General features: G+C 38.2%; 1 protein-coding gene across 6 annotated transcripts in view; it reads right to left on the bottom strand.

Annotated features, from left to right (window-relative positions):
• The window catches only part of BBX (BBX high mobility group box domain containing), a 297,529-nt gene that overhangs the window by 271,742 nt on the left and 975 nt on the right, over window positions 1–24,812 (bottom strand). For 5 of the 6 annotated variants that reach the window (XM_070368807.1, XM_005910181.3, XM_070368818.1 and 2 more), the window contains exon 2: window positions 22,398–22,469. The gene's annotated coding sequence lies outside the window, so the exon portion shown is untranslated. Of the gene's footprint in view, window positions 1–22,397; window positions 22,470–24,550; window positions 24,628–24,812 lie in introns of those variants that run through there. The other variant, XM_070368804.1, reaches the window with a different exon arrangement.

The following is a 24,812-nucleotide window of genomic DNA, read 5'->3' as shown; positions in this document are numbered from 1 at the left end:
TGTCAACTTCTCATGCTGCTGTCAGCTTCTTCATGCTGCTGCTGCTGCTAAGTCGCTTCAGTCGTATGCGACTCTGTGCGACCCCACAGACGGCAGCCCACCAGGCTGCCCCGTCCCTGGGATTCTCCAGGCAAGAACACTGGAGTGGGTTGCCATTTCCTTCTCCAACGCAAGAAAGTGAAAAGTGAAAGTGAAGTCGCTCAGTTGTGTCCGACTCCCAGCAACCCCATGGACTGCAGCCTACCAGGCTCCTCTGTCCGTGGGATTTTCCAGGCAAGAGTACTGGAGTGGGGTGCCATTGCCTTCCCCAATCTTGATTCATAGATTACGATTACCTTAAAATTTAAACGCACCCTTCTTCACTTTCAGTATTTGTGGGAAAAGAAGGCAGTTAAGAACTGCATACTTGGACTACCCTGGTGGTCCCGTGGCTAAGACTACACACTTTTAATGCAGGGGATCCAGGTTCAATCCCTAGTCAGGGAACTAGATACCACATGCCACAACTAAACAGTTCGCATGCCAAAACTAAAGATTCCGCATGCCACAACTAAGACCCGGTACAGCCATATGAATAAATAAATATATAAATACTAAAAAAAAAAAAAAAGAACAGCACACTTGTTCAGGACACTCTTCTCAGTCTGAAAGGTTGTCTTACTAGCTCACTCGACTGCCATCAGGGAATTTCAAAGAAAATCTTGAGAAGAATGAGTGAGCACTTTAGCTGCAAGGAATGCACATGATTTGCCCCTAATTCTGCCAACTACAGAGAAAGCCATCCAGAGTACCAGGCCTCCTCTTCCAAGCATAATAGTAGATTCCCCAAAGCCTGCCACCAGGTACAAACTTCTGTACCACCTTTCATGTTGAGCAGGAATGTCTCCAAGACTGCCAGAGGCACTCTACAAATGGTGCAGAAAAAGACACTCAGCTCTTGGAAGAAGCCGGGCATTCCTGAGGTCAGCACCGCGCTCTGCTCTCCATCTCTGTACGAGCTCCTCCTGGACCTGCACAATTCCTGACCTCTCTCTATCACAAACCACCTGATTAAACTGCAACGCCACACTCCTCCTTCCTGCGCTTTCTTTTTCCTGTAACATTTTACCATCTAACATATACAGCTTCCTTGTTTTATTGTCTGTTTTCCCTCATGAGAAGGTACCTTCCATTCAGGCAACAATTTTTTAGCTATCTTATTATTATTACCATAGTCCCAGAGACTAGAAGAGATCCTAGCCCACAGCAGCAGCTTAACAAACGTTTGTTGAATAAGTGCTAGTTCTTTTATCATTTATCTTTAAATATATAATACTGCCCATTATATGGTTCCCCCCACCCCTGAGAAAGCTATCTGTCTTCCACTTTTTGTTTTCATACAGAAATGTATGTAAATATAAGATCATGTTATACACATTAACAGAAAAATGAACACACACTAAACACAATGTACTGAATACATCTAACAGAGCCAAGAGTGTCCTTTTTAAAAAGGGATATAATTTATAGCTGCTAAGCATCTATACGCAAAGTACCTGACTGCTCTACATAGGTTATTACCTTTTAATGTTCAAAATAACTTTAAAAAGTAACTATTAGTTTCCTTTTTTAAAGGTGAGAAAATCAAAGTATCAAGGGGTTAAGTGCATAGCCCAAACTCACACAAATAAGAGGTGGCAGAGATGATATTAAACAAGGCTTGTCTTCACACAATGATACTTTTAAACCATGCTGCCTCCCAGGTAGATATTAAAAGACCAACTTAACTAGGTTTCTGAGAGTGTGGCTGGATCCAGAATATCATTTAAATCATGACAAAGAAATCAGGCAATCTTTCCAAGAATCAGAAAGTAGAGAGTCCAGGCCGGACACTGGAAAAGGAACTGGCTCTGGACTTAGATGCTGGTCCCTCCTGCGTCATCCCAGCAAGTTACTCCTCCTCTTGGAGGCTCAGCTGCAAAACTTGTGAAGGAAGTGGAGGAGGGGAGAAGTGGGTGGTTAGATAAACTATATCTACCTGCAAAAACCCATTATGAGACGAGATATCTGAAAGCGCACATTAGAGTGCCTGATATAAGTAGGTAGTAAATATATGTAACATTTATGTCAGATTTCCCTCATTTCATGAAGGGCAGGACAAATATAAAACAAAAACCAACTGGGATAGTTTTCATGTCAGATCTTAGCCACAAGACTCTGCATTTAGCCTTATATGTCATTCATCCACTAACTGCCAAATGCCTCTTTACTTGATAAATATTGAAGTAGGTACTGTTGGGTCATGTAAGGTACAATCATCACCAAAAAATAAGACAAAGTTCAGTAATTTCATTCATTGAACTGGTATTTAGTGAACAGTCACCAATACCATTAATTTACTAAGTTTTAAAACTGTCGTAAATTATTTTAAACTTATCTTAAGTTTCCACAGGAAACTATAATTCATGCCTTCATCCTAAATTTAGCTAAGGAAATTTATATATTATTTATGTATAGTATATCTGTAGTATACATCTAAAAATGTTGAGAATGTTTGAGTTTTATTTCATGTTGCCAAATACTTTTCTAGCACTATCTCATTATAATACAAAACAGCTTGTTCAGGCAATTGTTACTTGAATAGCACTTATACACTTTATAGCAAGGAAGTAAGAATTGATTAATCTTTCAAACTATCTTGAACATTATGAAGTTTACTTAAAACACTCTTTATTCACAAGTCAGAACAAATAAACCAGCAGTGCAGTTATGTTAATAGACCATAACATAAACTGGTTGGGTAAAATTATTCAACAAACAAATCAATATAACCACTTTTCCTTCTGAATATACAGCAGGGGTTGGGGAGATTAAGGAACCATACATTATTTTCAAGTATAATAACTGTATCACGTTTTATAATGAAATAGGATAGTTTTACAGGTATACTTAATGAAAGGCCCAGCAAGACAACCAGTTTTCCAAATCTGATCAACAATTCATACATTTTAAATTAATAAGACATATTTAACAAAAGAAATCTTGCATTATTATTACTACAAGTTTTATGAAGGTAAATTTTTGTTATTTAGCTCAAAAGTCCAAATCTTTCTCATAATCATAACCTAAAAAGAAATCTAAAAGAGGATATGAGTTTCTTGCAAAAATTATCTGTCTCATGTGAGATAAAATGAGTTTATCATATTTCCTAAAATGATTTGTCACTAAACCACTTGATAATGATTTACTTAATCATGTAGTCCTGTGTATCATGAAATCTTAAAAAATCTGGGTTTTATTTAGTCAGTAAACAATAAGCAAATGACGAGTGTTCTGACAAAGGGCTTTAAAAAACATGGTCCTTAAGCTATGCACACTAACATTTCCCAAAATTATAGCAACAACAAAAAATGAAATTTAGAAACCAGCAATTTATGGCCAGGAATGATTAGAGAATGAATGTCATCTCAGGCAAGTCTAAAAGAGTTGAGGAGTCAAAATATGGGTGGTTAGTGGCTCCCAGGTCTTAGAGCCAATCTTCAGATGGCAGAGAAAGGGGTGCTAATTTAAATAAACTTCACGTTATCAAATCAATCTACTGTAAACTAGGAAGCCGGCAGGGAGGCTCTGGATGGGTGAGTGGGACCTAAAATAAAAGTAAAAGGTTAAGGATTACCTGGAGGTTTCATGCAAACAAGCAACACTTTACTGTCCTTTCTCCCAAATTCTAAAGAGGACTGGCACTTGAGCACAGTTCAAAATCTGTTTAGAGTGTAGTAATTTACAGTCACATCACCAAGCTGAATGAAAGACCCAGCACAAAGATGGTTTCAGCTACTTAATGCATCATCACTACCTCCTGGGCAAGACTCAAATTCAACCAGGGAAGCACCAAAGACTACAAACAGGGTAATGGATTTCCTGCTGAACATCCCACCGATTGCTGTTCCTTAAATAAGAATGAGAAAAGTAATTATTGCTCCTGTTAAGAAAATAATTCCACAGACCAGCACAAAGACAGTGAATGCAATATTATCTTTCCAAATGTGTAGGGGATGAAACCTCGACAATCCCAAGTCACCCAAACGTTTACTCTTACGTCAGTAAACCTGCATTCTGAAACCTTCTGCTTCCAACTAAACATAAGGTACTGATCTGCTATCACCATCCTCCCACAAAAATTAAAAGCTTTTATTTCCATTAAGCTGCTATTTAATATTTATAAAAGTTCATTTTTCGTTTCCTTCTTTTAACTCAAGTCCTCACAGAACATACTTTTCCTCATCACAGGTTGCCAGTTTTTGGTACGTTAAAAATCCCATCAAGTTGCACTTGTATGAGGTGACAATTAACTTTTAATGATGGATAAAAGAGGTGGATGCTTAAAGTCACTCTGCATTCTATTACTGCACCCATCTAATAAAGGAAAGGTCCTTCATAAAGGTCAAAAATTTCCTTCTTTAGTCAGAACTCTAAAAGACAGACTAACTTTGAAAATATATTAAATTGGTTGGGCCAAGAGCTGCGTAACAGAATATATAGCCTTTTGTCAGTATACTGCAGAAGCAAAGCAATGCCTCCACTCCATTCCAAAAGAAACAATTTCTATTATGTTTATAACTTAAAAAAATAATGATTTCATAAATAACTAGCATTTTGTATCTGAGAACTGTATTTATAGTTTTCTAGACGTGATGTTTTAATATCTGACGTCTAAAGACAATCTCCTTGGATACAACTGCCTGCAGGGTTCACGTATGGCTGCTCAAGTTGTGCTGTGCACAATCCTAGGGGGCGCCATTCACGTCAGAGAGCAGAGCTCTATATAGTTATTATGACAATTCCCGGCCTAAAGGCAATCAAGTGTCTTGTTCTAACAAAATCAATCTATTATGACAATCTTCCAACAATTGAAACTAGAATATATCAAGAAAGGGGTGTTTTCCAGCAGCTTTTGGGACTACGTGGCTCTTATTCTCTGAAAATTCCCATCTGGAGGATGGCAGGTGAACTCGCAGAAGCAATGCCCTCACAAGACATACCAGGCTCCCTCCCTGAACTGCAGTGGGTGCTAAGTTGCTTCAGTCGTGTCCAACTGTTTGCAATCCTATGGACTGTAGTCCACCAGGTTCCTCCATCCATGGAATTCTCCAGGCAAGAAAACTGGAGTGGATTGCCATTTCCTTTTCCAGGGATCTTTCCGACCCAAGGATTGAACGTAGGTCTCCTGCATTATAGGCAGCTTCTTTACCGTCTGAGCAACCAGGGGTTAATTTCTCCCAAAGGAAACACAGACATACAAACCTTGAAAACATGATGGAGGGTCTTAACTCACCAATGTTTAGTACATTTACATTTGAGAGGACTCAGTCCAGTGTTCTTGCCTGGAGAATCCCAGGGATGGGGGAGCCTGGTGGGCTGCCGTCTATGGGGTCACAGAGTTGGACATGACTGAAGCGACTTAGCAGCAGCAGCAGCAGTCCGAGTTACAAGGTATGTGGTCACTACGGTAGTTTCTTAATAAGGCCACCATGAGCCGTCACAGTACACAAATCAGTTAAATCACTCTTCCACAATGAACACTGTTAGGGTTTAAAAAACTTCTTTCTCCTGATCAACAACTTTACACTTTCTTGGACAGAACAAAATCTAACAGTCCTTGAATAACTTCAATGGCTCTTTTGCTTAAGATTAGGATGAGCTGCTATAAGGCTAGGATGGTTTTTCCTAAGACCAGACTATAATAAACTTATGGTATTTGATAAACTGGCATGCCATTTAACAATGTGTTATTGTTTTGGAAATTCTTCCTCTGTTTTCACAGGACACAGAACTACACCAAAGCCATGTATCTGTTAGCTACCAAAATTTTGTTATACTACTAAATAAATTAGAAATCAACTAGTAAGATAAAAAATGCTTTCAAAGTTAGTATGTATAATGTATTACATAGAGCTCTAATAACACATAATATTTTCATTCTTTAATATTTTTAACCATTTATAAACAACATATAAAAAAAAAAGCCACATATTCCGGCTGTGAAAATGGTGCCATCAATGGACTAAAAATATTTTCTACATCATTTTGGAGCTAAGCAGATTTTTCTAGCAAAACACCAAATCAGAAGTCTTACATCTTAGTTCCAGCTCTGCCACTCACATGGCCTGGGTCCCAGTCCTTAATCTGGGTCTTTCTTTCTTCAAATTTAAAATGATGACATATATAAGACTCCAAGATCATCTGCAATGTCCCTTCTAGAGCCCAAATTCTGTTATTCACTTTGAATGCAAATTACCTGAATTCAGGGACTTCCTGGCAGTATAGTGGTTAACAATCTGAGCTTCCACTGCAGGGGGCACAGGTTCAATCCCTGGTCAGGGAACTAAGACGCCACAGGTTGTGCGGCCCAGCCAAGAAAAAATACATACGTATAATATTTTTTAAAAATTATCTTAATTTCAAAACTATTTTCTTTTTTATATTTGCACCACAATGCTATTTTTTTTTAAAAATCAGATATTTCACCTCAGAATACTATATTAATACTACCTTTTTAACTTTAGAAGTTTACCATATACTTAGAATGACTTAAGAAATAAGAAACAAGCAAATGTGAATACAGTTATGTGCTCCACAAAGACAGCAGAGGTACTTTTATCCTGGGCTGGAAGTCACGTCGAGTAGCGGTACAAAGGCTGCACCAGCAGCGAGGGGCCTTGCAGGGGAGAGTGAGTAGGAGCGTGGCCTCCTCAGAATGAGCTGGAATGGAATGCCAGCTCCACCGCTTACCGGAAGAATGACCTTGGGCAACTTGCCGAGCCTCTAAGACTCAATTCCCTCATCTAAAATGGAGATGATAATTCCTCTCTCCCAGGCTGTTTCAAAGTGGAAAGAGAGGGACCACAGGATTCAACTGCTTAAAAACTGAGGATGGGGAGGAACTTTACCTAATTATCCTCATGACTTTTATTTTCATACTTTATTTTAAATAAAAAGCTATAGTTAAGAAAAGTTCACAGTTTCTACCTCTTTCCATCTTTAGAAGTCTTCTTCAATAAATACATACTCTAGTTTTTCTTCAAATTACGCTTCTTCAACAAACTTCCTTATCCACAAATACTATACCATATCCCGCAGTTAGTATAAATCTTCAAAATCAAATTATGAAAATTAAATTGATAAATTTCGTGTCAGGCCTTAAATCTTTAAATAAAAAAAGGTCTGGGAGACCTAATGCAATCAATCTTTCATTATTTTCCCACAGTTCAATAATAAGTAGGCCTCTCTACTCTTTGGGAACTTTGAGATAAGATTCTAACAAATAAAACTCTCCTACTATGTAAAATATTAATTGAATAATTGTGCCAAGTTAAAATGCCTTTTAAACTTAAAAACACTTGCCACCACTTCTCTGAAAACACCAGTTGATATCACATTATAATACAGATGTGTTCTAGAAATGGGTGTAGCTTAGGTATTTAGATATCAATTGATACTTTCCAATGATTTTTCATGATAATTTCAGAAATATGTCTCACAGGGGAAAAAATGGCCCCAATACATAATCCAAATCTCACTTAAGAATCGCAATATACACTTGAAAGCACATTCTTTGTCAGTGTGTGGTTCCTATGCATTCAATTTTCCATCTTTTTCACTAACTGTAAACCCTTACAAACTTTTTTACAAATTGTAAAAAGTTAAGTCAAATGGACAGTTGTTCCACATGATCTAAAACACTTACTTAAATATACAAATAAATTTAAATACACCAGAAATTTAAGGTCCATTCCACTGATATTTTATAGCCCACAAGGCATTCAAAATCAAAACAACCATAATGTCTAGGGCACTGCCATTCCAGGTATTTACAATCACTTATCAGGTTGAAAGTAAGAAAACGAAACCTCAGTTTAAGTAAGATAACTTCTGCTCTTCACAGTGGGCAGTTTTCTAGAGGAATGAACAAAAGACAGGGTTTTTGCCTCAGGGGAGCCACTGCAAACTCTGACTCAGGTTCAGCCACTTGACAACTTTGAACCTGTTTCCTCATCTGCAAAAATGGGAATAATGATACCCTACTTCACAGCCTGAAGAGCAAGCAAGACGTCTGTGAAATCACAGTGTAAACTCTAGATTGCAATAACAAGTTTGACATTTATTACTACTGTGCCTTTAAGAGTGACAAACTTACAGTGAAGAAAGATTTGACGACTTAATGACCAAAAGGATGAAAGCAAAGAAATTTTACTAGTTTAAGTCTTTATATGGAGACTATGATACAGATGCAGAGGAAATTTTAAGATTTTTTTTTAATGTGGACCATTTTTTGAAGTCTTTATTGAATTTGTTACAACACCGCTTGTTTTTTTTAATGCTTTGGCTTACTGACCACAAAGCATGTGGGATCTTAGCTTCCCAACCAGGAATCGAACCCACACCCCCTGCCCTGGAAGGTGAAATCTTAACCACTGGACCACCAGGGAAGTCCCTCAGAGAAAATTTTTATTCAGCTCTAGGAAGCCTGGGCAGACTAAACTGTTTTTGTAAGGGCAAAGGGGAACTTGCTGTGCTTACTACGAGACATCAGAAATGCAAATTAGAGCACAGTAATTTATTAATTGTGCAGATGTGAAACTGCTTTAAATAAACATGCCCTAAATGAGACTGAACTGCAGAGGGAGTAAGGGGGTACCTGTCTTGACTGTGTCACAGCTGAAGAAGGATGCCTTCGTCTGGCCAGCCTCTAAAGGAGAGAGCTAATGCCAGAGTTGTTTCTCAGGGGAAATCTGTTCTCCCCAACCCTAACAGCGCTCAATAAAATGCATGACAGGTTTATTTTATGACCACAAAACTAGAATTTTTACTACCTTTTAAAGAGGAAGTCTATTGAATAAGAAAATTCCAAAAATAAGAGGGGAAATACAAACTACCTTGCTTTATTTATCTGTAAATACATTCAGTCCTAACTGAAATAGTACACAGGAGGGTGCTCCATGACATTATGCCAGCGTTACTGATGATGGAAGACAGTATAGGATGACAGCATATAAGAAATAATTCTGTCACAAACTCCATTTTCTTCATTGATAACGTGTCGATGGCAGTATGTTAATAACGACACTGTTAATAACAAACAGCTAAATATGATTTGGCAGTTGTGGTCACCAGAGCACCTCTGTGCAGGCAACACTGTGAAGGCTTAAAACCATGTCTGCAGATGAGGTAATCCCAGAACCGCTGGCTTTGCTTCAATCAGGGCAGGATTCATTTACAGGCCTCTGATCTTTCCACTGAGCCATTTCTGAACATGCAGAACCTCCTATATTCAGGACATAGTATAAAACAGAGCAATTCAACAAAAGTGAATCAGACACCTACTATACTGTTCTATGCAGTGTGGGTACAAAGATAAGTAAAACCCAGATCTTATTGCTTATGAGGGTCACAGTTTTTAAGATGTGAGGTTACTGAAGCCATTCCTCCATAATGTTCTTACTAACACTGTAACCCCTTCGCCACACTGGCTGTATTTTTTTGCCTACTGATCTCCATAGACTGTTCTGCTCTAGGGGACCTCCTGAAATTTACCTTTTCGTGTCCTTCTACAGACTCTGGCAGATCCCTCATTATGAGCTACACACTGTCCACACCCTTAGCTCAGTGAACTAGTATTTTTTGAGTTCCTACACTTTTATAGGTACAGGAGATACAGCAACAGACAACAATTGACTCTATTCTTATCAGATCCTTCACGATGAGCTAGACTCAGTCCTCGTCCCTACTAACTAGACTAATTCCACTGATTTGTTTCACAGTATCCATTGCACTCCTAACAAGTTCTAGGTGCTGATGATACAGTAGGAAGCAAAACACAGTCCTTGGGCTCATGGAACTTGGCAAAACTTGGTGTGACACTGCCCAATTTTGACCAGTGGTGTCCAAAATTGGGTCCTTGAGACCCAAAACATGAATAAGACTTAGCCCACTGGAGTAGGTAAGAAGGAAATAGTATAATTTTCCTTTATATTCAAAAGAAAATATTTTTATATTAAGTTTATTTTTTATTTCTAAGCATTTATAGTTTATCACATTATATATTAATAGCTCAATATATGTATGTTATAAATAAACGTATAGACACTGAGGATACATGCTCAAATTCATTTACTGAAGGGGATAGCACCTAAAACTTCCAGAGACCACTGGCTTGAATGATGACACAACTAGAAGGAACTGTCTGCCACGATGGGGTTAGCCTGGACTTCCCACTAGCCTGGGAAGCGTTTTGGCAAGGATGCCTAAACATTAAACTAAACAACCGAAGTTCACATCCATCTCAATCTTCCTCCCTAACTGTCTCCTAACAACCATATATTCACCATCCCCGTGTCCCACGGATATCACAGCATTGCTACTTTCTATTCCACATCTGGTATATGTGTGTCATTACTATACCAGAAACATCCTGAAGCCAGAGCCGCTACCATTTTATTCTGCAAGCCCCAGAATTCCTAGTCTGGCATTATATATACTGAGTACTCAATAAATACATGCTGTATAAAATAAAGACAAATCAATATACGGAACCCAGAATTACCAAACAGATATGATAGAGGCACCAAGTATTTGCTTTACCAAAGATTGCTCTTCTTTATAATGATCAGCACTGGATTCCTTTATGCAGCACCCCTCTGTGTACTTCACAGACCACTGATTACGACTAGGACCTGGGAATGGTAAAACTTCAAGTACCCACTGCTAACTAAAGATCAATTAGAAACACATATGAAACGCTCTGAAATTATAATCTGTCAATAAGGATATATAGTTAGTTCTGAAAAACTAAGGAAGTCAAAACTTTCCAAGAAAACATCTTTAATGAAGAAAAGCGCCAATCACCCTAACTATTGAGATCTATATATCAGACTTTATGATGAGATAGCTATACCTGAAGTAAGTCAGGAATGATACATATGGTTACCTAAAAAGAATTCAAGAAATAAAATCCACCACTGATTTATGATACAGTAAACTCATCACTATGTGAGTGAGACCAGATCCTCAGATCTATAACTCTGTGTCCATTCCTCAAGACCCATTCCCAAGACCTTTCAAGCTACAGAAGACTTCTGTATGGATTTAAATTTATGCACAGGCTATAGGTAGAAAATTATTAAAACTTTTTAAAACCCTGGACCTTACAACAAATCTGAACATGTTGTCTGGGACAACTAAGAATGTATAGCACCAAATGAGACAAGAATGCATATCCATACACAAAACTTAAAAGAGAAATTCATTATTACCATGAGGACAGTTAAATGAGATCTGAGTAACTGTACTTCCATGATGCCAAAGAGCCCCATGATAGAACGGAAAGAAGACTCACAAGATATTTTTCTGTGTTTCTCCATTCCTCTTTGCTTCTTTAATGTAAACATTAGGGTCATTATCAACGGTGTGAGCTTACCAAGAAATATTTTCCCAGATCAGTTTCTTCCTTATGATTTTGCTTATGAATGTATTTTTTATTAAAGCACCCAGGGTTGGCATCTGGAACACTGAGCACACAGTATTTTCGAAACAAAGTTTTAATCTAAACTCTGATGATGTCCAGAAATGACCAGTCAAAAGGGGGCCACAAATAAAACTGGGTAAAAATGAATACACCCTGAGGTGTAATAAATACAAAAGTTATGATTTTAAAATGTGATGTTGAAGATCTGATCAAGTCAAAGGGAAATCCAAAGACCAGAACCTAGATTACTAAGCATAAAAGAGAAACTCATGTGTCCCTTACAGGTCATGGCTTACTAAAACATGAGAGACACCACAGTTGTAACAAAGGTTGAGGGAAGCACTAAGCATAATTTTTAATCTATTTTAATTTTAATAAATTTTATATTAAATAATATAATTTTAATCTATAATTTCTCATAGAAAAGTACATTTTTACCTGGTTAGAGTCTGGGCTTGAAATCTTATTAATAAATATACTTTAACTAGTATATTTATGTAAGTAAGAAGCAGTGTTAGAAATAGTAGTTTACACCATTTTTATTAGAATGTGTTTGAACACACAGCTCAAACTTTTTCTATTCACTATACTTTTAACATGATTTGGTATAAGTGCGTGGAGTCCTCGAACCGTTCCTTTACTTCAAAAGTGTTGTCCTTTCAGACTGTGACATTAATAGTAATAAATAAAAAAGTAAAAATAAAGAAAGTCCAAAACACTTGTGTGTGTTTTAGTTGCTCAGTCGGGTCCTACTCTTTGCGACCCCATGGACTGTAGCCTGCCACGCTCCTCTGTCCACAGAATTCTCCAGGCAAGAATACTGGAGTGGGTAGCCATTCCCTTCTCCAGGGAATCTTTCCCACCCAGGGATCGAACCCAGGTCTCCCGCACTGCAGGCAGATTCTTTACATCTGAGCCACCAGGGAAGCCCCAAAACACTTGACTGTAATGTAACTTAATATAGGTTGAAAACTTTATCAAAAAGTCACTGGTTTTTAAAATAGACTAAAAGCCAAAATAATGTACTAAATGCAAAAATAACTAGACTAAATGCCAAAATAATAAAGAAATGCCAGCCAAATTACGGTCAAAAGTCTAATTTTTAAAATCCACTCTGGTGCTTGGACCAAATGAGTTTATAACCCTGATGGTAGTTAGGACATATATAGTGGGACAGGAAGAAATCCTTTTCATATTTCAATGTCAGCTCCTATGTTGGAACTGGCCAATTTTTAAGTGGTTTTTACTTAGTACTATTTTATGCCATATCTGTCAGAACAATTAGCACAGAATAACATATACATTCATATCTACTGGACTTTTCCAGTCAGTAGAAGATGCTTGCTTTGAGGATAAGGGCTGTTCCACATTCATCTTTAAATCCTCAAAGTTTAAATCAGCATCAATACACTGTAGGCACCCAATATATGACCAGTGAATTAAATCAGTAAGCTTTTGCTACCTGAATCTCACCTATACTTGACCAAATTATATAACATGCAAAGTGATCTTTGAACATGACTCAAGAAAACAAGTCAAAAAAAAGGTATCAGATGCCACAAAACTTACTCAGTTTACCAGCCTACCTGAATGAGAAATATGGAAGTACTTTATTGTAGGGGGGATGAAAGACAAGAAATGGAAGCCTGACACACCCTAACGCATCACTGAGCAGAACCCAGCAAGAGCACGCTTCATAAGATTATCATCCACAGAAACTACTTTGCCAAAACAGAAAAATATCCTATTTCTATGTTTCAGGGTTCAGGGGAAAAGAGAAGTCACTTAAAAAGAACAACAAACTTTTTATTTTCCTATATCTGAATTCGGCTCTAACTTTGCTGAATTTGCAAAGATAAAAGAATTTAATTTCAGGTGAATAGGGCTCTCAGTACCAAAAAAGCAACATGTTACTTTGTCTTTTTTAAATCATTTGCTACATGTATGTAAATGTGTAATTTATAAAATCTCTACTTATCATAGCAGAAACAAATTTCTTACATAAAATAAATCAAAAGTACCCAGAAATCACTTTGAAAACTGATTAACTTTTGACTGACCTTCTAATTCATGTTTGCTCATTAGAACAACACTGCAATGTGTCTATGAAATCTGCTTAATAATTTTTTTCCATGAATACTGATTTCTTTTCAAACCAAATTCCAGAAAACTATTTTATAACACTATGTTAAATTCCTTTTGTAAAATATATTCACTGATTAAGTATTTAAGAGTACCAGACTAAAAACATATAGACTGTTCAGCAAGAAAAACAACTTCTTATGAAGAATGAATGATGATTGCTACTACTGCTGTACCAAAGGAATTAACAAATAGTGAAATCAGTAACTGTTGTTATTAGACATTTCTATCCTGGATACACCAAACAGAAAGGAAGTTCTCTAACTATTAATTTCTAAACTAAGTTTGAGGCCAGTTTTGTCTTTGATTGTGACCTCACAGACGAAAACTGACAACCAGCCCCAGCTCAGAGACTTTCTCATCCACCTTTCCTAAGATTGATAGAGGACAGTGTTCCAAGCCCCATCACTTCAAAAAGAAGATGATTTCTCTTTCAGGAGAAAGAAAAATTAGAGGTAATTCTTAGCTATAAGTAGCCTCAAACCGTTCATTTGTAACCTTTTGGAATGTGGTCCTAAAAGCAGGTATGCAGAGAACAAGCCCAGGAGACGGTGGCACTGCAGACAGGCATTCTAAGCCTGGCACAGTCACTTGCTAGCTGTGTGACTTCCAACAAATGACTTAACCTGAGACTTGGTTTCCTCGTCATTAAAACAGGGTTACCTCTCATCAGAAAGCTGTTATGAAAAATAAAGTAGTAAAAATAAAAAAATAAAAAAATAAAATAAAATAAAAATAAAACTTACACTTCATAAGGAGGCTCTCAGTCCAAATATCTTTCTCCCAAAGGGTCCAGCTCAGTGGTAGAGTTTGACTGCAAATTATCTTCCTCCCTTCCTCCCAAAGTGAAATACTATTTGGGCTACCCTCCTAAAAACTGCATTTAATTTTCCCTTAAATATACGTGAAACCATGTAATCATGCTACCACTCTAAAAAACAAAAATGACTGGATAAGGAATTTACTTCATAAAAACAACAGGTGCCTTTATTTCACGTAGCCGTCCTAACGGCGTCTAATAACTGTTCCTAAAAGACTTTATAAGGGACTGTGTAAGTATCAAATTCATAATTGACAACTTCATTATATGTAGTGATGAATACTAAAAGGACTCAAAAGCTACAAATAAATCTTTAAAATCAAATAATGGTAAAAAAAAAAAAAACGTTCAATCCCACATTCCCATCCTCAGATGTTTCTAGGCAGTATCACAGATGCACATTAGTGAATATAATTGGCTGAGAGAAACAGGACAGAGATAAAGGGGGAGAGAAGGAGGAGAGAAAAGGAAGAACAGAAGGGAGAGAGAGAAAAAAATAATAACTTCAGTAACACAAAATATAATCCAAGTTTGACAGTTGGATGTAGAGAATTATTTTCTCATTTTGTTCCATGCTCCACAACATTCTCTTTGCAGTCAATGAGAACTCTACACTTGGGTGAGTTTTGAGAGGCTCACCAAAAGCTGAAAAATAACTCAGCAATTTTTAATATTAAAAGATTCAGGACTGCTAATAAGACTCCCTCTGAATGACTCAATCTGTAGCTTTCCCACATCAAAGGATGTAGTCGAATCAACAAATAAGAAGACTTTCTTTAGCCATTAATAGTTTTAATCTAACAAATGAAGATTAAGTCTTGGCCTAACAGTAGTTCAGACACAGCTACTACTTTATTCCTAGAGAGCCATATAGACTCTCACTTCATACTTTTCAATTTTATAGTGCTTTTTTATAGGAAATTAGAAGTACAGATAAAAGATTCAGCATTTCACAGTTAATTATTAAAAATAAAGATACCTAGGACCTCTATAAAATACAACCCAGGAACATTCTCACCTGAGAGGAAACCAAATTTGCAGAAAACACTTTCACTTTTACCTTTCTGACTGAAGGAAAGAAACATTCAAGTAGCAGAGTAATAAAGGAAATATAATTCCTTCATGAAACTTCTCCTAAGAGTAAACCGTAATGAAAGTAACCTAAGTTTTGTTCACTGTTATAAGCAATGTTCAACAAGGCACAAGTTTCAAAAGTTACAGCTATAAGTGTGTGTTTGTTTAATAAAATAAAAACTACAACAACCAAAAAAGAATCAACAATGTCAAAATGGATGGATGAGGTTCAGCTAGTGTGCATGTGATTGTGCGTGTGTGTGTGTCTAAGCTTTCCTTACCCACAAGCCTTTCACTCTGCTCAGTGCAGGAGGCACAAATGATTTTATGCACTGCCATTTTGTTTCCTTGTCTTGATAACCTCTGATGCCTTCCACATTTATATTTGAAGCCAAGGGTTTCAACAGACAGATAGTCTGAGTTAATATATGATGTTAACACGGCTTCCATGATCTATCCCCTTGCAATGAACTCAAAATGTTCAGATGATCTATGATCAAAATTAGCAAAAGGATTTTCATTGAGCTAAACGAGTAGGAATACCCTATATTTTCACTTTGTGAACTAAGAAAGTTAATACAATAAGATCACAATCCCTTATATGAAACCCTTAGGTCCAAGTACACATCAGATTTTTTGTGGGCTTTAAAAAGATCAGATTGAGCATACTGCATGCTTTATGTAACATTCGTAGCTCAATTTAGGTTAGTACTTCATAACGTACCATACTACTACTTATAGCAAAATATGTGAATATTCTAAGTGGGCTTTAAAAACTATTTTAAAAAGGCCCATGACAATCTGGGTCAGGTTTTGACATCAAGTGAGTTTCAATGTCAAACTTTTGGAAAAACAAAAACATTACTTTTTCAGAGGTATTTTTAGATACAAGATTGCAAATATATACCCAATACCACTCCAGATCAAGATACAGTTCACTAATTTACTAGAGATGAAAAAGTATGGCAAATTAAAATTCAGCAAAGTAAGATGTTCCTGGCAAATACATCCTTAAAAGCCAGGGAACAGCTGGGTGGTTCAGTTGTCAGGACTCTGCCTTCTCACTACTGAAGACCCGAGTTCAATCGCTGGTCAGGAAAGTAAGATCCCAGAAGCTGCAGGGTGCAGCCCAAAAGAAAAAAAAAAACCCTAGAAAGTTAGGAAATACAAAGGTTATTTCATTTTAATTTATTCAAATAAATTAAATGAACATTGAGACTACTTAAAAATAAATGTCTGTGTTAGAGGCAATGAGTATTCAAGTTTGAGAACCATAGTACTAATAGTCTTTGGTACTTCCCTTGCATTTAACCACAGGGTGCATATCCCCAGGCTTTTGATTTTCATACTGTTCAAGATTTCAGGGATTTAGGGTATTTCCCATGCATCCTCTCTCTAGTTTGTCCCTCTTTTCGATTGAAGTGCCATTTTGTATGATATAATTTGTTATGAACTTTGGATATAATGCTCCTCAATCTTCATGCCTTGACACAAACATGTTGTAACTGGTTGTGAAGAGTCCCCCCAAGTAATTAGTTATGAAAAATTAATGTACCACAGTTTAAAGGATTTTACAAGTATATATATGGGTGTATTCAAGATTTTCATCATAATAACATCACTCTTGCTTATTTTCTGACAGACTTTACTGAAAGGGAAAGAAATGGCTTTATCACACTGTGAACTACCTATATAGTCAACTGCATAATTTATCTATGTCTATCACCAAAGAATCATAGAGTCCCATATGAAAACATCAGTCGCATGCGTGTGGGTAGAAAGTTTGAGGAATGATGCTCTAAGACATTCCAGGATGCATCAAAGTCACTTGAGAGAAAGTCTAATGCTGTCACCTAACCATTCTGAATGGTGTCCTGTCCTGCGAGATATCTTTTTTTTAAAGAGGTACAAGAATCATTCCCCAAACTTCAAGAAGCACTGTACTTATATGTGGCATGCTTCAGCTGTTTTTTTCTTTTCTTCCCTTCTGGTTATTCTTATTTCCTTCAGTAATAACTTGCTTGTCCAGCACCCCACATTCAGTTAAAAATGCACCACTGCTTCATGATACTAGAGTTGAAACAAAAAACTGAAATGCACGGCCTTGAAAAACTTCAAACTTGGTGGGAGTTGGAGTGAGATGAGATATAACTATAAAAACATATCCTATTGAGTACTGTCTGTGGATAAGGGTCATTATAGACCTTACTGTCTTATGTAATTCTCATTCTGCTGTATGGTAAATATTAAGATGCCCTTTTGCACATATGATAATGGAAGTTTATTCTGTGTCCATATAAGCCCAAAGTCCCTCAGCTTATAAACTAGAGAGCCATCAAGAGTGAAACCCAGGGCTCTTCAGCTGCAAAGCCTCTGCTTCCTATTCTATACCTGCTACAGTGGAACATCTATGGAGGGGGATAAGGGTCCTCTGAGTATTGTAAACATGCTGACTGAAATACAGCCATACAATCTTGAAGCTCCGGAAGAGAGACCTCTGTAGTCAATAAACTCTAACTCCACATTCAAGTACGTAACGCCCATTCAATCTTTATCCATAAGTCCCTTAAATGAGAATTCCTCCAAGAGTATCAGGGGACCTCACAGCTGCTTCAGAATCACCAGCAGTATTAGTTAAAATGCAGATTCCAAGGCCCTACCCTAGATACACTGAATCAGAATATGAAGATGAGGGCTGGGGATTTCTATATTTTGCAAGCATACCGGTGTTTTTTTAATTTAAGTCATAAAATAAATTTCATGAATGACACTCTGTCTTTTAATAAAATAGTTTGAAACAGATTAGGTTTATAAAGGTTAGACAGGAATAGGAAATTATCAGAGCACTGCTCTTAGTACTATTTCAGGAAACTTTTGTTCCAGGTTTTATATGTGTATTGGAATAGAAAAAGTATTTCTTACCACAAATCTCAAAAACATTTGAGAAATTCAGTTGTTTTAAGCAACTTTTATCCCCATTCTTATTTGTTCTTTCAAATAAGTTATTGATCATTTATTTAATTATTCCCTTTACAAAATATCCAAACTTGTGTCTTTTTCAGGATCTCAGTTATTTCAATCCAGGAGTTTCTGTTTTATTCCCTGATCTTTTCACCCAAGGGCTATATTTAACTACTGGTTTAATTATTTAATCAATATTTTACAATACTTTTCACTTTTCTAAGATTTCCTAAACTCCAATTCATTCTTAATTTTACTTTAAATTTTATACAGCCTCCTCACGATCTGAAGTTATTTTACTCTATCTAGATCCTTGAACTGATATATTTTTAACTTATTAAACTTATATTTGGAAGGTGTGTCAGTGTTTCATGGTCTATACTTAATCCTTTAAATCTTTCATTCCCTTACTCTTTCATTCTCTGTTTATATACACTTTTTAGACAGAATTCTTTATTGGCTTGTCTTCTCTTGCATTTCTGTTGTGTAATTGGTACTTATTTCAATTCTCACCTTATCTTTTCCTTTGAAAGAAAAAAAAAAAAACAATCCCTATTAACACATGAGGATTTTCTGGATATATCTTTACAGTTTTACAATGATGTCCTGGCATTTCAAGAAACTGTAATTGCCTTCTAAGGGATAATATGAACACATACGAATGTTGAGAGGCTAAATGCAAAAGATGCTCTCCTCAGGTATGACTTAAAACATAGAAATCTCTACAGTTCGACACAGTGTGTTGCGACTGCCCTTGAGGTAGTACAAGCTCATGGATGGAATTATAGTCACAGAATCTTCAAGATGGAAGAACATCCATTCAATATTTAGCCTTAGTTTTTACTACCTTCAGAGCAGTGTTTCTCAAAGTATGGCCTGAGGACCGCTTGCATCCAATTTACTTGGGGCATGTAATAAAAATGAAGGGGTGAAACTACAATGTTTTTATAATTTGGGTCTGTTTTCATTTCATATTGAGAGGAAGGCTGATTAAAAATACAGAAGATATCAGTCAGACCTATTTTAAAAGGTGCCTTTGGTAAGGAAATGTTAAAAACAAGGTGGACCTCAAACTACAAGTTCAAGAAAAGTGTCTTCTTCTTAAGCTAAATACCTGCTTAAGCTTAAATTTTAAAATATATTCCACACTGGTGGTGATGCAACATGCCAAATTAATTGCCTATATTTAGTAATTCAGAACATTTAAAAATACAATTTTAAACACTTCTGCACTCTTGCAATGGACTAGTAATTCCAGGGATTTCTTTTAGTATAGCAAAAACAGCCATATCTATAGTGAGGCTATTTTCAAAAACTTCTTTTAATAGGGTTGAACTGTGAAGTCTTTACCACTTCTATTAAAGACTTCTAATATTAAAGTAATTGATATTCATGGTAGGATCCCAGTAAAAATATGGCCCTTGCTTTAACCACATTCTTTATGAAATGTTGGAAAACATAAACCGTAAGTATATTGACTGATGATTAATAATTAGAAATTACATCTGTAATTTTACTGAAAAATATGGCTTTAAAAAACTTTAGCTGATGAATTAGACTTTCATGAGCTGTGCCACATTATTTTAAGGTCGTTGGTCCTTTAACTATACACAAAAAACATTATCAATTACATAGTTACTTACAGCACAAGCCAGCCATAATTATATATTCATCCTCACTTTCACTCAGAGCTATGTTTTAAATTCAATGTCTAAACAAATCTGTCTCAATGGATGAAGTATAAAGAACAAATCTATAAGGTCAAAGGTCCTACATACTTTTCAAGTTGTACAGCAGAGCTAGATATACATTAAAAGCAGAGCTACTTCACAAACTCATAAACCTGGAACTTTTTTTTAAATTTGGATATAAAAATCAAGATGGATATTAAAAAAAAGAAAGTATCAAAATTGCAAAGTTCTATTAGTATCTAAGACCCTAGGGGAAGATTCTTCCTAAAACTGCCATAATACATACAAAGATGTACCACTAAGAAATAACATAGATGAACCCCTCTTTCAATAAATGTGAAATGCAAATTAAGATTTCCGTTTCAGAATTTAATAGAGGTATGCAGAATAATAAAATAGGAGGTTTGAAAACTCTTGGCCATATAGAAGCAAAACTCGTATCTAAAATCTTATCTTGAAAAATTAAGCCTTATAAACCAAGCCAAATAACTTGTATTTCATTGTCAGTGTGACTTTTTCAAATCACTACTTCAAGTTTTACACTATAAAAACTACTCTGACTTCAAAGACCAAGACTTTGCTTGAAAATATTGTTTTAATGAAGCAGTTATTTGATATCTCAAACAAATGCAAGAACTCATCAGATCGCTTTTATTCTGGAAATTGCTGATTCCCATTTTAAATTCTGAATTGGTAAAACACATTTCCATGGGGAAAGAACTAACATTAAAAGTTTGCGACAGTGAACAAAATAATGTGCCTCACATGTATAAATGTGGTGTTCTTTAGTAATCAGGAATGCATTTTGAATACTCTTGCCATATGTTCAAAAATGAAAAACTTCTCTTGCAAACAAGCTTAAAAAAAAAAAATCAAAGAAGCTGAAATCCCATATTTCAGTGTGCACTAAATTCATCTTACAGACCCATCTCATTCTGACTGTTATGCATGTGACGTATTAGGAGGCTCTCCTAACTATCTGAAATAACAAGATATTTTACATTCCATTAAAGAAAGCTGGATACAGAGCTTCTGTTATATATCATCTAAAGTTCTCAGCAATGTCAAAGTATACTTTGCTACCATACAGAAAACAGAAAAACTACCAGAAAAGCTTGGTCTTCAAATTCAATTTCTCTCAATATTAAGACAATCTTTTGGTGACACACAGTATTACAGCAAGTCATGGAACAAAACAAAAGAAGGTCCCTTTTCTTTTTCTTTTATGGAAAACTGAATTCAAGTTCATTTTCATTCACAAAATACAGTCTGTCTTCATTATGATACTATTACAAAGCACCAAAACTGATTTACATAATTTGTATGACCAGTTTTCTTAAATTATCAGCAATTTAAGAATACCTGAGGTGTTTCTTGCAGTGGAGGAGCAAAATTACACGTTGGTTTTCTGAAGTTTGGGCTTACCACGCTGCTTTCAAATGTTAAACCCTCAGTTTTCACCTAGAGGGCTACTTCTCAAAAACAAACTTTTTAGGCACTTACTGTCCCACATTATTTCACCAACTTTTCCAATTAGGGGCACAGATCTGAAAAGAGTACTTAGCAACAGATTTCAAAGTTGCTATTTTTCACATACACAGACTGTCAAAATATACCCAATTTCTCCAAATTTAGAAGTTCTGAAGCAAACTCAATGCATTAGGACAGTTACTTGCTTCTGAATCAAGCTGATACACTAAATGCTAGATTTACCACACTGCCCAGTCCACCTTCCCTACTACAAGGGTAACTGTCATAAACAGCACAAGTTCCCAAGAAAAGAGTGCCCAGAAAAAAGTAAACAAATGTCAGATACTGTAATTTAGAGAGGTCTTCTGGGCAATGCTTCCTTGGGTTTTTTAATAATTCTCTCCACTCACAAGCTACAATCTTTCTACAATATTATCTAGCATCAAATTCCCTAGGCCTTCAACTCTATGCAAAATTTCATTATGAAATAAAAAGAGAAAATAAGTATTCAAATGACACTTGCAGAAAAATATTAAACGGACATTTAAACTATGTTAAAATAATAATACCCATAGCCGAATTCTAAATACTAAAAATCTGCTATGGGAAACTCAATGGGACAAGATTTCTGGGGTGCTACAAGCCCAAAAAGGCATCTTCTGACGTGTACAGTAAGGACCCTTAGGTCATTACTAATATCAGCTAGCTTCCCTATATGAAGAGTTTGCATACTTACTCAGGAAGGCAAGTGGAAAGTACACAGAGAGGAAGATGAACTGCGGCAAAACCTCTGTCATATGATAGTGACCTATAAAGTATCAAATAAAGGTACATCATCAGTATGATATAGCTTTACAGTTGAGGGCGAACTCCTGCAACATCTACGAAGGAAGGACCCCGAAACCCAGGAGGCCCGCTCCCCACCAACCACTCCTTCTCGCCATCCCCACCCCTACGTGCTGTGGGGCAATTAAGGGAAAGAGCTCCCAGTTTTCCAAGGGCAGAGGCTGAGGGTAGCCCAGTTGGCATTCTAGGGTGTCTCCAGCACACTTTCACCCTACTCCCGGTAATGTACAAGGCAGAAAGTTGATCAATTCGGCACACCCCAAACCCACGCCGTGCTCATTTATCAACTTGCACAAGTGATCGCCGTCCCCAGGAGAAATGCACCAGGAACCAAATCATGGCAATCGACAGGCAGTCCGAATCTCCCAGTGCTCAGAAGCCGGCCGGAGGTGGCAAGGCGACGGCAGCGGGTCCAGGTAGCGCAGCCCTCAGCCCTGCAGACCTGGGCGGCCACATATGTCGCCCAAACGCCCGGCCCCGGTCACAATCCCGAGATTAGAGATCGGAACCGAGCGGGGAACACATTCGCCAGAGCCCCCGGTGTCTAGTGCAGGGCCACCAGGTCGGGGTGGGGGGAGATGGGAAACGGAGAGGGAGGAAGGGAGCGAGGGATCCCACCCCGGCTTTGTTGCTGGTCACCATCAAGTTTGCATCTTAGTACAAAATGTCGATCTTAAAGGCTGACAAGACAGAGGCAGAGGGAGAAAGAGAAAGGGAATAGAGTCCATCTTGCTTTGGGGAAGAGGGGGGAGAAAAAAAAATGAAGTGTAAATCCCACACTCCGGGCGTAAAAGTCTGCTAAACACCTTTCCATAACGGAGAAGCAACGAGTGGGGTGGCCCCGTCGCCGTGCCCGCTCGAACTGGCGGCGGTCTGGGCAGAAAACACCTCCCTCTCCTCGTCTTCCTCCTCCTTCCCCTCCTCCTCCTCCCTCTCCTCCTCCTCCCGCGGGCCCCGGCGAAGATCCCGCCGCCACCGCTGCTGCCTCCGCTGCTGCCTCCGCTGCCCCCCGGGGAGGCACGGCCGCCCGGCCCGGCGCTGCCATTCCCGGGCTTGGACCGCGCGGCGCGCGTGGGGCGGGAGCTGGGTGGCCGCGCGGGGACATCCGCACCGGGGACCCCCTGCGCCCCCTCGCCGCGGGCTGGCTACAAAAGTCATGCGAGCAGAGGTGGCGGCGGCGCGCATAAGAGGGGGCGCGCGTGGGGGGGCCTCCCACGCCGCGAGTGGGCAACCCCAAGGGATGGCGAAGAACGCCCCTCCCCGCGCGGGGAAAGTACCCCAGTCCCCGGCAGCCCGGCGTCCGCGGCCGGGAGACTAGAACTGGACGTGTCATTAGCAGGACAGGCAATGGTTTCAAAGCCCCAGGCCAATGACCATTAGCAGAGGCAGAGCTCGCTCCGTCCCCATCCCCCACCACCTCCACCCACCTTCCCCTTCGTACCCCCCCCCCACCTCCACCCCACCTCACGAAACTTTTCAACGAGATCCACCTGGACTAATTTGTCCTCAGACAGTTAAAATACTGACTAGACCCTACACACCGGGAGAGAAGGGGAATGCACGTTTTATTTTCCTTTCTACAGAAAGGAAAGCAAAAAATAGCTTCTCTCTCCGTCTCTCCCTCTCCCCCCCCCCTCCTCTGTCGTACATGTTGTGTCTTAGCTTTTTGCATCGTTTCGTTTTACCTTCCTCATTTAGCTGAAATGATCGTGGATATTTCACACATAAACGTGTTCCAGATTCTTGGATTCAGGGTCCTTGTAAATTACAGGACTCACGTTAAGTTTCATACAATACCAAAAAATAAAAAATAATAATAATAATACATCTCTGAGGGTGAGCGAGCGAGACGAGGTGGAGGAGGAAAAGAAACCTCGAGTCTGATTTCGGTAATTTACTAGCGACCCGGATCGCAGCAAATAACAGTGTAACACGAGTGTGGCTTAAGGGGCTCGGGAGCTCTTTCTAGAGCCATCGACCCCATCCCCGGATAAAGGATCTGCAAGTTTTCTGTCATCGCGACCATGCAATGCCATAACTTACCTTCAGAAATAAGACTTTTAACAGCCAAGGCCTTCCTCCTCCCCTCCACCACCACCCCCAGCTTCGCTCCCTCCACCTTAAACTTATTGACACAACATAATCCCACATTCAAGCAAAATCCTGACACAGCCTCCCTCCTCCTCTTCCCCCTCCTCTCTTCCCTCGCGTTCTCTCGTTCTCTCTCTCTCCCGTTCTCTCCGGTTCTCTCTCTCTCTCTCTCTCTCTCTCTCTCTTGCCCTCCCTCCCCCTCGCCGGCTTTCCC

The sequence above is a fragment of the Bos mutus genome, chromosome 1 (genome assembly GCF_027580195.1).
Source record: "Bos mutus isolate GX-2022 chromosome 1, NWIPB_WYAK_1.1, whole genome shotgun sequence".
NCBI classification, from domain to species: Eukaryota; Metazoa; Chordata; class Mammalia; order Artiodactyla; family Bovidae; genus Bos; species Bos mutus.
The sequence above is the reverse complement of the archived record's forward strand: the minus strand, read 5'-3'. Positions and strand labels throughout refer to the sequence as shown.